Here is a 14964-nt window from a genome sequence, read left to right as displayed (position 1 = left end):
TATTTATTAGCTCACAGTTCTGTAGATGAGAGATTCAGCATGGTGTAGCTGGGTTCTCTGCTCAGGGTATTGCAAGGCTGAAATGAAGGTGTTGGCAAGAATGAGTACTCACCTGGAGGGCCTGGAGGAAAACCGACTTTGAGTTCATCCTTGTTGGTAAAAGTTAGTATCTTGCAGCTGTAGGACTGAGTGTGGCCCTGTTTCCTTGCTGGGAGTTGGCTGGGTGCCACTCTCAGCTCCTGGGGGTCACCTACATTTCTTGACATGTGGCCCCTTCAGTGTCCACATCATCAGTGGCATATTGAATCCTTCTTGTGATTCAGATTTCTGACTTCTGCTGCTGCCAGCTGGAGAAAACTCATTATGATTAGACCAGACCCACCTCAGTAATCTACCCATCTTAAAGTCAAATGTGCCACATTCAGGTAAAAATCCACCATATTTATAGTCTGGGAATTATGTGGGGTGTGTATACCAGGGGGTGTGGAATCTTGTAGAACCACTTAGAATTCTATTTACCCCAAGCACCCAGTTGGGAACAACGCAAATGTCCATCCAGAGGAGAATGGGTAAACAAACTGTGGTATACTCATACAGTGGAATACCCTTCGCACTAAAAGGGAACAGATTATTAACATATGCAGCAACTCAAATGAATCTCAAAAACTTTATGCTAAAAGAAGCATAAAGAGTACTTTATGGTATGATTCCATTTCTTTGTAATTCTAGAAGAAGCAAAACCTATCTATTATAATAGTAGTAGTGATCATTGGTGGGGATGAGGAGGGTAGAGTTTGAGGATGTACACAAAAGAACTTTTCAGCAGTGATGAAGGTGGCCTATATCTTGATAGGAGGTGCTTTCATATGTCAGAACTCTTGAACTTTACTATTAAAATCTGCTTATTGCACTGAATAAAAATTTCACCTCAGTTTATGAAAACTAAGACATAATTGAATTGCTGTTTTACCTCTTACCAGACTTTTGGTTTAAGAAATGAACCACAATTATATATGTATATAACCACCATTGGCAAATGACAAAGCTTGGAAACAATGTTACACATTTTCTAGTCTAATTCCCCTGTAAACACTACTTTCTTGGTGAAGAAAAAAGTTTTAAAATTGCTAATGACAAAATCTGCTGCAGCTACCTTCTGCATTCAGGACAGGAGTTAGACAGTTTTACCTACTTGTGCTTGCCAGCAGAAATATGACAGGGACAGATTTGCTAACAGCAATACATCTTGAAGTGTAAGCACTGAATCTGGATCGAGACATTTTACTTAGATGTGTTTGGCAGGAGATATTTTCTTGCTGTTGATCTAATCAGGGAACTCACAGTATTTTGCTGCTGCCCATGATTTGGCTGAGAAAGAATTTGTAATTGTAAAACTGTCATTGTAGTTAATAAAGGACACATGGCATTAATTTTAGAGTATCTGTGACCTACCCCAACTTCTATAGGAATAGTTGATAAGATAACCAAAGGTTTGATGATGTTATGAGCAGAAGAACAAACTTAGGTAGAAAGATTTCATAAAACTGCCCCCAGCAGCTTTTATGCTATTCTTTTTGAAAGTTTTTTTTATGATACCTTCTATGAGACTCATTTTCTGTGATACATTAATTTCCTGTGATGCTCTTGCTGGTTATTGACTTTAGATCTTAACTACATAATGAAAATATTCAGGTAGCTATTAAAATCATTATACCTTTTCAAGTTACTTTAGCAATTAGTTTTAAAAATTTTGAATTGTGCATGTGCTATGTTTTCCACTTTTTGTGAAGAGGTGTTTACCATATGCTAGCATATAAAAATTTTTCATTTATTTTCTTAGAAATATTTTATTTTATACTTAGAAATGAATTCTTCACTGAGGTCCTCCTGGCACCTCATGCCCCCTGACACCCCTGTAATCATTTAGGCTCTGTTAGTTGGTAGGGCGGTCTTCCAGAAAGGTTCCTGCTGCCTTCAGGGACTTAAAATCAATTAATAAACACCCACTCCATCCTACCCAGGTTATCTGTATGTTGAGTGGTTAATATAATGAGAGTAAACCAAGAGTTTCAGTATTAGAATCATCAAATTCTTTGAGTTTTGAAAAAAATTAAGACTTTTTTGTATCAGTAAATTTGATACAAAATGTGATAATAATAAATTCTGTGTAGTTGTATCTAACAATTCATGTTTTTTCTTTATAAAAGAATGTGCCTTTGGTATGGCTTGCTTATGAGTAATGCAGATTATGTAATATGAGTTTGTGAGGTGAAAAACTCTGTCTTGATCTCCAGGGAGTAAAATAGTTTTTCTCTAAAATGTTTGCACACAAAACATTGTGTCTAAAGTAGGTAAATTCATAGAAACAGAAAGTAGATAGTGGTTGCCCTGGGCTGAGGGGGAAGCAGACATGGGGAGTGGTTGTTTAATGGGTGTAGAGTTTTAGTTTTCCAAGATGAAAAAGTTTGGGAGATCTGTTGCAAAACAGTGTGAAAATACTTCACACTACTGAACTATACACTTGAAATGGTTAAGATGGTAACTTTTATGTTATGTGTATTTTACCACAAAGGTAAAAAAATTTTTTTAAATAATGTCCTATGTTTTCTACTTTTTGAGGTTAGAAAACTGACACAATAATAACCAAGAAATATAAAAGACAGCTTAATCTGTTGACTTGAATTTAACAGATTTCTGTCTCTCTGGTCTCTTAGTATACAGTGTTCTTCCAGCTGTGGGTTGTACTTCTGTGTGTTCTCCTAGGGCAACCCCTTACCCCATCTTTTTATCCATTGACCTCTCAGCACATTCATACACTTAAACTCCTTCCCAAAATTGCTTGATTTGTGTATTAATTTTTATTTATTTTTGCTATAAAACAAACCATAACTGGAAGTGAAGTAGCCATATAATATAATCTGCCACTGTTGCAAGTATTTCAACCTGTTATTAGGGACATGTGAAAAAAATTATGGAGCAATCACTGTGTGTCAGGCACTGGGCTAGTATTTCTATATATATGTTTTGAGAGTTGATTGATTGTGGGAGAGATAAAATTGGCCAGATCCGAAAGAATTTCTGATTATTATTTTATTTTTTAAGATTATTTTGGCAATGAGAATATTTTTCTTCTTTAAACAACTTATAAATTACTTAATGAGGATACATTCCCAGTAAAAGTACATTTGGATGTTAAAAAGTGTGCTTACATGTGTTTTACTAACAGAGAACTAATTCCGAATGTAGCTATAATGTCTCGAAAGTGTTCCTGACACCAAATGTGTCAGATTTATGTCACTGGGGGCAAAGCTCAAGCTGGAGAGAACACATTCCCTCTAACTGTCCCACTTAACATTACTGTTCACGGGGGAGTGTTCATGACTGGTGTGCTGCATCCCCTGAAAGGAAAATCATGCATCAGAATGTTGTTAGAGTTATTTTTAGCAGCACATCTAGAAACTGTTAGTATTTTCATTCTAGGATATACTTTTCTATATACTATAATTCTAAGAAAAGTAAATAATTTTAGACATGCAGATGTGAGTGCATGTGTGCATTATGTTTCTGTGTGTGTGTGTGTGTGAGAGAGAGAAAGAGAGAGAGAGAGGAAAAAGACATCCCCTTAATAACAGGAGGGGGTAGAGGCTTACTTAGTCTATTATCATAAAGCTCTGCTAATGTAGCTTCTGAGTCATGTGACTACAGAAAAGGCTATTATCTCAATGAAAAGGAAACTGGTTTTTAGAGCAAGCAGTAGAATAGAAGCACGAAGAATTTTCGAGTGTTCCACCATGCTGGATTGTCAAAGGGAGATCTGTCTGATCAGCAGCTGAGAAAGGATTTGTGAGGCTAGTTTGTCAGCTATCCTTAGAAACAAATGATAGAGGAGATAAGCGGCAGGGTGCTCAGCATGTGCTTAGGTTTACATCAAGGCATAATGTTGGTTTGGGTTAATAGAGGAGATTTCTGTCTGAGGCAATAAATTTATTACTAATTGTGGGTTCTGTTGTTGTGTTCTTTTGTTTTTTGTTTTGAAGAGTTATGCATGGTATTTTTATTTACATCACTGGTGAAGATAAGGACAAGCTGCTGAGCTCTGGTTTGAACTGCAGAGGCTGTGGACAATTACCAGGTGTGTTTCACAAGTGCTCTGACCTTATATTTGGTAATGTTCTTGGAATTCTGTGTGCTTGTGGATTGGATGTGTGTGTTGTCCAAGGGGGAACTGAGCATGACAGCCAGGCAGTAATAATGTTCTCAGGAACAAATGGATACAATGCGATCCAAATTGATTACTTCGTGGTCTTTATTTCTTTTGTGTTTTTTTAGTGATTACAGGTTTGTTGCAGTTGTCTTATGTGGCCAATACAGTCTCGTTTATTTTTGGAAATATTTTGGTAAGCATTTTCTAAAATTCAGAAGAAGAATCCAATACAAATCTTAATCATTAAGGAATAAATATTAGCCTTATAGTTGTATCTCTGTGTTTATTCTTTCAATATCCTTTTGTAATTCAGCTTTAAAGGAGAGCTTTGCAGTGAATTTGAAATCATTTAGTTTTTGGTTAGGTAATACATAAAGCTTTCTTTTTTTGGCTGCAGCCTTGAATGAATGATTTTTTTGTTGTTATATATAGCTCCTAACTTTCTCTTATTTTTTACATCCTTATGCTACTATACACAGAAGGCTAAAAACATTCAGTTAATCTTTAGACTGTACTTGTCCATTTTTGCTCATGCTAATGCTATTAATTCTCCTAGTATATCTTCCTCTTAACCTTGGACGATATAATACTTAAAAATCTGAGATTGGTGAAAGACAGTCTAAGCTTTATCTGAAAAGGGTTAACAATGTGTACCTGAAGAATGAATTCACTAATATGTTTTTCACTTAACTTCTAGACAAATATGCCCAAATTGGGGTGTGTGTATGTTTCCAGGTCACACATTTTGAAACTAAACTATATTGTACACATCTCCTTTTTGAAGTTGACATTGGAGGAGGTAAGAAATACATCAGGCTGCTGCTATGCATTGTGTATATCAAGAATTAATTTTTATTTTTTCCAATAAAAGATGGTGAGCATGACTCAAACATAATTTTTAATTTTTAATTATACTGAGTGCAGGAAATTCTCTTAATATCTACAAATCATCTTATCACAATATAGTTTAATAAATAATTAATCTTAGTGAAATATTCTTTAAAAAAACACTAGCACCTTAGTTTAGTCTACATAAAAAGTTGGTTCAAATAAACAGTTAATAAACTGGTTTTGATCATGCTGGAATATTTTTTTTTCAATTGTAGGATTCTCCCACATTCTTGTAAGTACGTATAAGACAGAGTTATGTACTTACTGGTTGCAGCATCCTAAGTTAAAATATTTGAATAATGGAAGTTTTATAGCCAGATTGTTAGGGCTTTCTTTGTTTTCCTTTGTTTTTGCTTTTAAATTTTAGTTTGTTGCCTTATCTAAAGCTTTTGAAGTGATCCAAGGATTTTGAAATAATTCAAAATTTCATTGAGCACCTGCTATTATTATAAGACACTCTATGAAATGCTATGAGAAAACAAAGGCAGATAATATACTTAAACCAACAAGATAACTTATAGCTGACACTGGAACTCAGTCCCAATAAATGTAATTATCCTGTATCTTACAGGAATTTTAAATCATTAAAAGGAATTTTTTGTGAAACTTACCTGGCCAATCAGAAAATACGTATTATTCCTGATGAATTTGTAACTTTCACCCAAGTGGGTTTGAATGGTAATTTTAACTGGTCTTTATCCATACCAGTTCATATTTCCATTGTATCGTAACAGAAATAAGTTTGTTTTATTTACAGTCTCTTAACACTAGAGTAGGTTTTGTTACCAAATGAAATGTTTTTCTCCTGGAATGTCAAATATCATCAGTCTTTTACAGTTTGAAATATTTTCATGAGAGGATTAATATATGGTGTTACCTAAAAATATCTTTACTTTTGGAAGTTGGGGAGTAAAGAAGAACCAATTTTATTAAAATTAACCCAAGTTGTGATGTCAGGGTAGTGCCTAAACAAGCCAGAGGGTTAGCTTGCAAATCCTGCTACACTTCAGAATTCCAACCACAATAATAAACCACAGATATTATGATCAGGTCTCATCTTGTCGGGCTTGGGGGTTTTGCTTCTTGGAGTGATATTTAATTTGCAGGCAGGATAGGGTAAGAACAGAAGGAATTAAAGGTGATCTTAGTATTCAGTGTTGTAAAACTCAGTGAAATGTTTCATAGGAATTTTTTTGTTTTGGGGGGCTTTTTGAAAAAGAAGAAGTTTGGGAACATGTAGGCGGGACTAAGGTACTGAGCTATATTTGAGATATAGTTTAATTCTTTGGAAGCCAAAGAGATAACAAAATTCATCAAGTGAAAAGATCTGTGCAACAGCTAACGAATTGTTCCAGGGTACCTCTTACTGGATTTACTCTAAAAATATTTGCTAGGAAAAACTGAGAAAAGTTTAGAATCGGTTGGTTCACTCATTTCTCTAAAAAGTGTTACAGTCCTTAACATTTAAGAGGCAAGACTTGGGCATTCTCCAGTGTGTGTTTTAGTTGTAGCAGTCACTGTCTTTTCACTAAGCTTATAGTTAGCATGTAGAGTTACAGCTTGTAATAGAATAATCATTAATACAATGTAGTATAAACATATATTTTACTGTTGCTTTGCTGTAAAGATAACTTAGTTATTAGTATTTATCCTTTTTAAAGATTTTGTGAGAAACAACAGATACTATAATCTTATTGAATGAACTTTTCCATCTTAAAAACCAGTCAAATTGAGAAATACATTGAGGTAAGAAGCTAGATATTTGGTTTCATCATTTGGAGGTCAAATCACATTATAATAGTAAGGTAATTGGCTAGAATAAAGGGTTCTTAAAGCACTCTATGAGGTATATATTTTAAAATTCATGTTTTGTATCTGTAAATCCTTAAACTCAAGTCAAAGTGAATGATAAATATTATGTTGAAATGTCATCAAAATAACAGAAACATTTTTAGATTTTAATTGTTTTTTAACTGGCCTTTCCAAATTTTGCTTTGCTGCTTTAGAATTTTTAAATGAGAAAATACCGTATTTAAAGTATTCTATTTTTATGTATGCATATTAAAGATAATATTTTGTGGGCTTTACTTTTTCCATCTTTTGATGAGGGAAATAACATCAACAAACAATTAACAGTGGTTTTGTTAACTATAAAGGTAACCTTTGTGTAGACCTTGTTATGTACCAAGCACTATTCCAAGGACCTCACATACATTCAATTGAGTCTTTACAACAATACTGGATAAGCTACCCTATGCCTATTTTACAGTTGAGGAAATGGAGACACAGAGAAGGAAAGTAATTTGTCCAAGCTCACACAGCTAATAAGTAATGGAGCAGAACTTAAACCCAGGTAGTTTGCCTCCAGAGTGTAGCCTCTGAATTCCAGTATATGCTGGATTCAGATGGTGCTGTTACTGGAGTTGCTGGTTTATTCTGGATGAACATAGGGACAAGGAGAGAGATATATTAAGGTTTCAGTGATTTTATATTTAATTGTACTTTCTTCTGTTTTAAATATGTTAAGACTAAAGCACTGTTTAAGTGGTGTTTGATTAGCAGTGAAAAGAAATATATTCACAGCCAATTTAGAAATCTGCTTTAGAGGAAGTGATATAAGGGAGAGCATTCATCTGAAGAGGCATAGATTGGGACAAGAAATGGACTGTGGATTGCCGTGGGATTAACAGGGTGGGGAGGCACTCTAAAGTTGTGGGATCTGAAAGATACATGCTACATATTTTCTTACTCAGCTACTCCTCCATTTTCTTGGCAAATGGAGACCTTGCTGTTTTCAAGGTCCTTTACTCACTGCATTGCTGTCGTGGAGCATTCAGGTATCAGAACCACAGAGAACCATGATGTTGCTCATGTAATTGTACATTAATGATACCAAAGTAAACAAACAAATAAATAAATATCCTTGCACACACCCTGAGAGCACCACTGGAGTAGGAACCACTGACTTCAGATTTGTTGTGAGTCATTTTACATCCATGCATATTCCCTCGAGAGGAGTTCGTGTCTGCAGCCTTTCAGATAGAGATCCCTTATACTCCATCAAACTTTAGTAGTTAACAAGCATATTTACTTCCAGGTGATGTCACTCTTTCTCATCAGTAGTCATTGTGGAAAGGTTTTGCCTCACTGAATCCTTGGAATTGGGTCCCTAGGAATGCGTGGGAAAGATAAAACTTTATCATTTGTCCTTGGTCTGCCTTGCTGTACCCTCCTATACATTGGTTTATTTCTAAAATGTAAGCATAGCCAGTTTAATTCTTGTATGTACTTAAAGCCTCCTGCTCATTTAAAGTATTGATTACATGTTGAAAAAATAATTTTGAATATAATGTGTTAAAATATATTACTGATTTTTCACCTGTCTCTTTTGACTTTCAGTGTGCCACTAGACAGTGTGTGCCTCATGATAGTTATCAGCACTGCTTCGAGCTTAGAGGGCAGTGTGTGTAAAGGCAGCTGGTGTTAGCTAGAAGCCTTTCTTATACATGGTGTAGGTATGCCGGACAGGAGGGATACACTAAGCAGCAGGAAGATGTATACACCTGCCAACCCCATAGTCTTCTAATCAGTCAGATTAGAAGCAATTGAAAGTCCTCCTTCCTTGGTGGAACATAAAGGTCTAATCATGATCTCACACTACCCTTCTAGCTTCATGACCCAAACAATCTCACCTACTCCCGTGTTCTACTATAGTGTTACTCACAGGAGTTAGATTCTGTAAAATCCTCATGAATACTGAATTAGTGAAAACTGAGCTATTGTTTCTAGGGGAAATACAAAATTAGGTTCTGGCAGGCTTCTGGTCATAATATTTTGGTTATTATCAATATATAACTTATTTTAAATATGTTTCTGCTTAAAGACACCTTATCTGATATATATTGTTACTTCATTAAAACAACTCATGCCAGAGTGAAGCTGATCTAACATACGTATTTTCTCTACAAGGTATATCGCAGCCTCTTGTACTTAGGAACATCAGATAGCACTTCAGCTCTAATGCTTGGGGCCATTTGAAACAGAGAAATCACCAGCAAAGAGCACAAAATGTGAAAAACGTGGCCCTAAATATACTTCAGAAAGGATGTTTGCTTTACACTGTAAGAGCTGAAACAAGAAGACAGAGTGTCTCTTTGTTCTAATAGGGAGTGCTATTTGGAATACCCACAAGGAGCCAAGTATTTCAGATAATAATGACTACTAGTGAAAGCAGCTATCTTCTATGAGGCAATTTCTGTATATCAGGCTATGTACTTGATGTCTTTTAATTTCCAGACAAACTTGTGAAGTAAATATAATTTCTGAATTTTACAGAGAAACAGGCTCAGAAAAGTTAAGTATCTTTCCCAACGTTGCACAGCTAGAAGAAAGCTAGAGATGAGCCAGGCTTTCCCTGACTCAGGCACCAAGTTAGGGGATGCAGTTGAATAAGACAGCCATTCTCAGTAGGACTTCTGTCTTTGGCAGGTAGGGATAGAGTTATAGCTCATGGGCCACAGCTTTCCCCACCTTCAACACTTTATTGAAATCTGGAAGAATTGAACATGTAACATGACTTACTGTGAAGGAAAAGTTGAGAGCCATTATGTCTTTGCTGACTATGGTGTCAAAGGCGCTTTCTCCCCTGCTTCTGTTTCACCAGCTAATCAGCCTTTTCACACTCAGTACATCTTTCCTTTGCTTCATAACTTTGGCTCATTCATTGTTCTTTATACCTTTATTATCTTGTGGGGGTTTTTCCTACACTTTTTAACTTCTCTCTTTACACATTGAACAGTTCTTTCATATTCCGCAGACTGAGAATCTGCTGGACTGGGCCCATTACCATTATCTCCATATAGATAGAACTTTTGTGCCAGTCCACTCCAGTAGACCACTGGGAGGCCTGTAGATTGGATGCCACATCAAAGACTGGGGGAACAGCCCTGGTGGTATTGTATGGTGTCCTCTGTGAAGAGCTGGACAAACCTGCCTCATAAGAAAGAGCCTGTTGAGGATCCTGTGGGCATGGATTGTTTGGTTCCGAATACAGTATGGTATGGTCTGGTGCTATGTGATGTTTACTGAAAGGTCTCTGGGAGTCTGGGTCGTGTATTTCTTCATATGTAAAACTAGAAGGGCGATTTAAATTCCCTGACTTTTCCCCCTGGTTGTTTGTAGAGTTTAGTCTTTGATTTAGACAATAAGCTGGAATGTGTGTCTAGCATATCTGACCTTTGTTGAGTTAGATAGAGCTACCTCTATTTCTGCCAGGGTTGAAATAGAATTACTATAATGACCCATTGCAGAAGCACCTTCTGGCTTCCTGGTTTGATAACCCATCACCTCCAGATTATTTAACTCCTAGGTAATCTCAAGACAGTTGGAATTAGATTCTGGAACATAATTTTCTAATGTACTTGGCTGGAAATGTTACCAGAGCTCCTAGGATTAAGTAGGGGGAGAGACAAGGTAACAGGTTAAGCAGTAAGTTGTTTCTTGTATGAGGGTGATTGTTAGCAGAACATACCAAAGTAAGAGAAATCAACCCCATTATTGGCAGATACAAAAAGCAGATGTTTCACCGTTATGGAGGGTCTGGGCTGCAGATATGGATAAGTGGGGGCACAGCTGAGTTTATGGGGGCCTGGTGCAGTCCAAAGTGTTCAAACCATCTAAGTCCAGTGTAGTTTTGTAGTTCAGGCAATTAATACACTATAGTCACTGTTGGTTACAGTTCATACCTGGAGGTTATAGGGCCAGTTGGAGAGCTGGGGAAGAACAGAAGCACAAATAAGCATATCACAGTGACATGAGAATGCCAAAGGAAATTCAGGGATAGGGAAAGTTCATGTTTCCTTGGTGGTACTGAGAGGAGAAAACAAAGGATTCATTTGTAACATAGCATTGTAAGGTCATCAGCTTTTCAGCTCTCCCTTCTGCCTTCAGTTCACACTGGGAGGTGAACATTAACCACATGTGGTAATGCCGACCATTTCTGGCAATTACCTCTCTTTCATGATATTACAGCCTAAGATCTCCAGGGATGGACATTCCACAAACTGTGAGAATGATCCATTCAATTTTTTGAGTAACATTTTACCTAGACCATTTCCTTGTACCATCATTGACAATTCTCCTGTTACATACTGTGAGGTAGTTACTTAGCTTTTTCTAGAGAGCTTGAAGAATTGTGGAAAGAGCATGGGAGTGCTTTGAAAAGCCTAGGGCCATGACTTACAAGCTTTGACACTTTGGACAGACCAATTCACTTCTTTGAATCAGTCTTTTCTCTAAAATGGGGAACAGTGTTTGCTTTGTAGAGCTCTGAGTATTAAATAAAATAATCCAGTGCCAAGTGCCATGTCTAACGCTTAATAATTACCAAACACCGAAGACATCTCTTCTGTGCAGCATCCCTCCCACACATTCAGTGTGTCTTCTCACGTATGCACGCTTCATCTCCCCAAGTAGTTTAACACACACATCCCTACTTATTTCAGTAAGTTCTTAGTGTCTGTCCATTTACGAAATTCTCCACATACCTATTATTTCTATCTTTTGGAGCAACATGGAATTTCATGTTTCTATCTGAGTTGCAGATTTTTAATTTTGCTTTTGTTCTTGTAAGCTAAAGGTGTATTTGTTATTTTAGTTTAAGCATCAAGTCATTTGGTTGATTCATATTAAGCTGGCAATCAACTACAACCCCTTGCTTATTACCCCTTCAGTGACCATCAGCTTGGTTTCTCCTGTTTAGAACTTTGTACAGTTGATTTTTTTTTTCAGTCTCATTTTAAGATTCTCCCTTTATTTGTGTGGGTAGTTACCATGCTGGTTATGAAGACGTGTAGTAACATGCTAAAGCTTTCTTAAATTTTAAGAGATACAAAACTGTATGTTAAGGTTATACCTTTAAAAAACTCATACAGAGAAATAAATACTGAAAGGAAATACCCACTTGAGGACCTGAGACATGCACAGGTAAGAAGACCCGTGTCTTCATTAGGGAAGGAAGCAGTGTGTGGAGTGCAGGCTCCAGAGTCGACTGCTTAGATTCGAATCTCACTTCTTCTACCTGTTGTTGACTGTGTTTTATCTTGGACCTGTTATTTAATCTTTCTGTGCTTCAGGAAATGATAGTAATAATGACTTTATAGGGTTTCTGTAAGGATCAAATAAAATAATACAGATAGAACATAGTAAATGTCCCATGATGTTGTATATTTTGGTGAAATAGCTTCAAACTATGTACCAGTTTGTAAAGCAATTTATTTGCCAACATGAATTAAGTGCTTGTGAGTCAGACATTGTGGTAAGGGCCTAGGATAAAATGATGAAACAAGTTTTTGCCCCTGAAGGAGCTTAATGGTAGGGTTATATATAGGCTAATAAAAGACAGAGAAAAGGAATTTAATCTTGGGGAGAGGGTCATCTGAGCTAGGTTTTAAAAGATGAGTGGGAGTTAGCCAAAAAGGAGAAGATACATGGTTTGTTCCATGCATAACAAGCACAGAAGAGGTGAGAAGTAGTATGTAGTAGGTAAGGAACCATGTGCAGATTTCATGACTGGGGCGAACAATAGAATGGGAGATGAGCCTGGAGAAATGGGCAACGGCTAGATCATAAGGCACCTTGTGCAACATTTGAGACAAACACAGACTGCCTCTTGGAGGGAGTGGAGGTTTCTAAAGATGTTAAGCAGGGAAATTATCAGGAGGCAAGGAAACTTAGGTTAGATAATCCAGGTAAGAGATAATGAAGACCTGAACTAGCAGTAATGATGATTACAGTGACAAGAGGGGAACTTGAGCATAATTAAGAGGCAAAGTCACATTACTGACAATATGATGGGGAGAATAGAGAAGTTTAAGGATGATGTTCAGTGGATGGGTGCTCTTTCAGGTGGGGCACTTTGGGATGGGGAGAAGGAATGGATGGGCTCAATTTTGTGAATGTGACACCTTGGCTGGATTTTGAAGTAGAAGCTTTGAGAGGTGAAGGGTGGAAAGAAAGATTTGGAAAACCATGTAAAGAGGCAGTTCCATCTGGGAGAATATATAAAGCAGCAGTTCTTAACCCTATTCGAACATTTGAATTACCTGGGGAGCTTTTAAGCAAAATATTGATGGTCAAACCCACCTCTGAAATCTCTGATTTAGTGGATCTGGAATGGTGTCCTGGTCATCTACTGGTTTTTGTTGTTTTGTTTTTGTGTTTGTGTTTTTGTCAGTATGTGCTTTTAAGTTGTGGCAAAATAAACATAACAAAATTTATTATTTCAACTATTTCAACTGTACAGTTCAGTAACATTAAGTACATTCACAGTGTTGTCCATTTCCTCAACTTTTTCATCATCCCAAACAGAATCTCTGTATTCATTAAACAGTAACTCCTCATTCTCCCTCTTCCCCAGCCCCTGGCAACCTTTTTTCTATTTTCTGTCTGTATGAAATTGGCTACTCTAGGTATCTGATATAAGCACAATCATAATATATGCCCATTTATATCTGACTTCTTTCACTTAGCATAATGTTTTCAAGATTCATCCATGTTGTGGCATGTATCACATCACTTTCTTTCCTTTTTACAGTTGAAAATATTTCATTGCATGCATTTACTGCATTTTATTTATCCAGTCATCTGTTGATGGATAGTTGGGTTGCTTCCACTTCTTGGCTGTTGTGAACAATGCTGCTATGAATGTGGCTGTACAGGTATCTGTTTAAGTCCTGCTTCCCATTCTTTTCAGCATATAAAAGTGGGACTGCTAGACCATGAGGTAATGCTGTATTTTTAAAAAAACTCCCCAGGTGATCTTTAAATAATGCAGCTATGGCTCAGAACCTATGGTATAGAACAAGGGCACTTAATCTGGAAAGTCCATGAATGGTCTTAGTGGGTTTGCACACACACACACACACACACACGTGATTTCCAGTTTGGCTTTGATCAGATTCTTAGGGCAGTACATAACTCCAAAGTGATGCTACGAATCACTGTAGAATCTAATTTTAAAATAGACAAAAATTTGAATAGATACTTCTCCAAAGAAGATATACAATGACCAAATAAGTACATGAAAAGCTGCTCAACATTATTAGTTATTAGGGAAATGCAGATCAAACCAACAATGAGATACCATTTCATACCCAATAGGATGGCTATAGTTAAAAAAAAAAAAGGGAAAATAACAAGTGTTGACAAAGTTTGGAGAAATTGGAACCTTGGGACATTGGAGGTTGGAAAATAAAATAGTGTCTCCACTTTGGAAAGCAATTTGGTAGTTAAACAAAAAGTCCCCATATGACTTATCAGTTCCATTCCTGGGTGTGTATCCAAGAGAACTGAAAGCATATATCTATGTAAAAACTTTACACAGATGTCCACAGCAGCATTATTCCTAATAGCCAAAAAATAGAAACATCTCATGTCCATCAACTGATGAGTAGATAAATAAAATGTGGTATACTCATACACTGGAATATTTGGCCATAAAAGGAATAAAGTATTGATATGTGCTACAATATTGCAGAATCTTGAAAACTTTGTGGTAATTGAAGCAAATGAGACACACAAGGCCACATATAATGTGATTCCATTTATGTGAGATGTCTAGACCAGGCAGATCTGTAGAGACAGAATATTGTAGTGGTTGCCAGGGCATGGAAAGAGAAGGGGATGAGGGGTGATTGCACGGTGGATATGGGGCTCTTTGGAGTAATGAGATGTTGTGAAGTTAGATATAGTGATGGTCTCACAATTCTCTGATTAGACTAAAACCACTGATATGTATGTACACATTTGCTAAAAGGGTGAATTTTATGGCTTGTGAATGATACCTCGATAAAGCTGTTGTAAGTTATTTT

At 36.6% G+C, this 14964-nt stretch overlaps 1 protein-coding gene across 13 annotated transcripts in view; it reads left to right on the top strand.

Annotated features, from left to right (window-relative positions):
* NCOA2 (nuclear receptor coactivator 2) overlaps positions 1-14964 on the top strand; it is a 289669-nt gene that overhangs the window by 150162 nt on the left and 124543 nt on the right. For 4 of the 13 annotated variants that reach the window (XM_036998037.2, XM_073229669.1, XM_073229672.1 and 1 more), the window contains exon 3: positions 4038-4132. The exons of the other annotated variants lie outside the window; for them this stretch is intronic. The gene's annotated coding sequence lies outside the window, so the exon portion shown is untranslated. The remainder of the gene's footprint in view (positions 1-4037; positions 4133-14964) is intronic. 13 annotated transcript variants of the gene reach the window in all.

This window comes from Manis javanica, chromosome 2, assembly GCF_040802235.1.
Source record: "Manis javanica isolate MJ-LG chromosome 2, MJ_LKY, whole genome shotgun sequence".
Lineage (NCBI taxonomy): Eukaryota > Metazoa > Chordata > Mammalia > Pholidota > Manidae > Manis > Manis javanica.
This window is presented reverse-complemented; position numbering and strand designations above follow the sequence as displayed.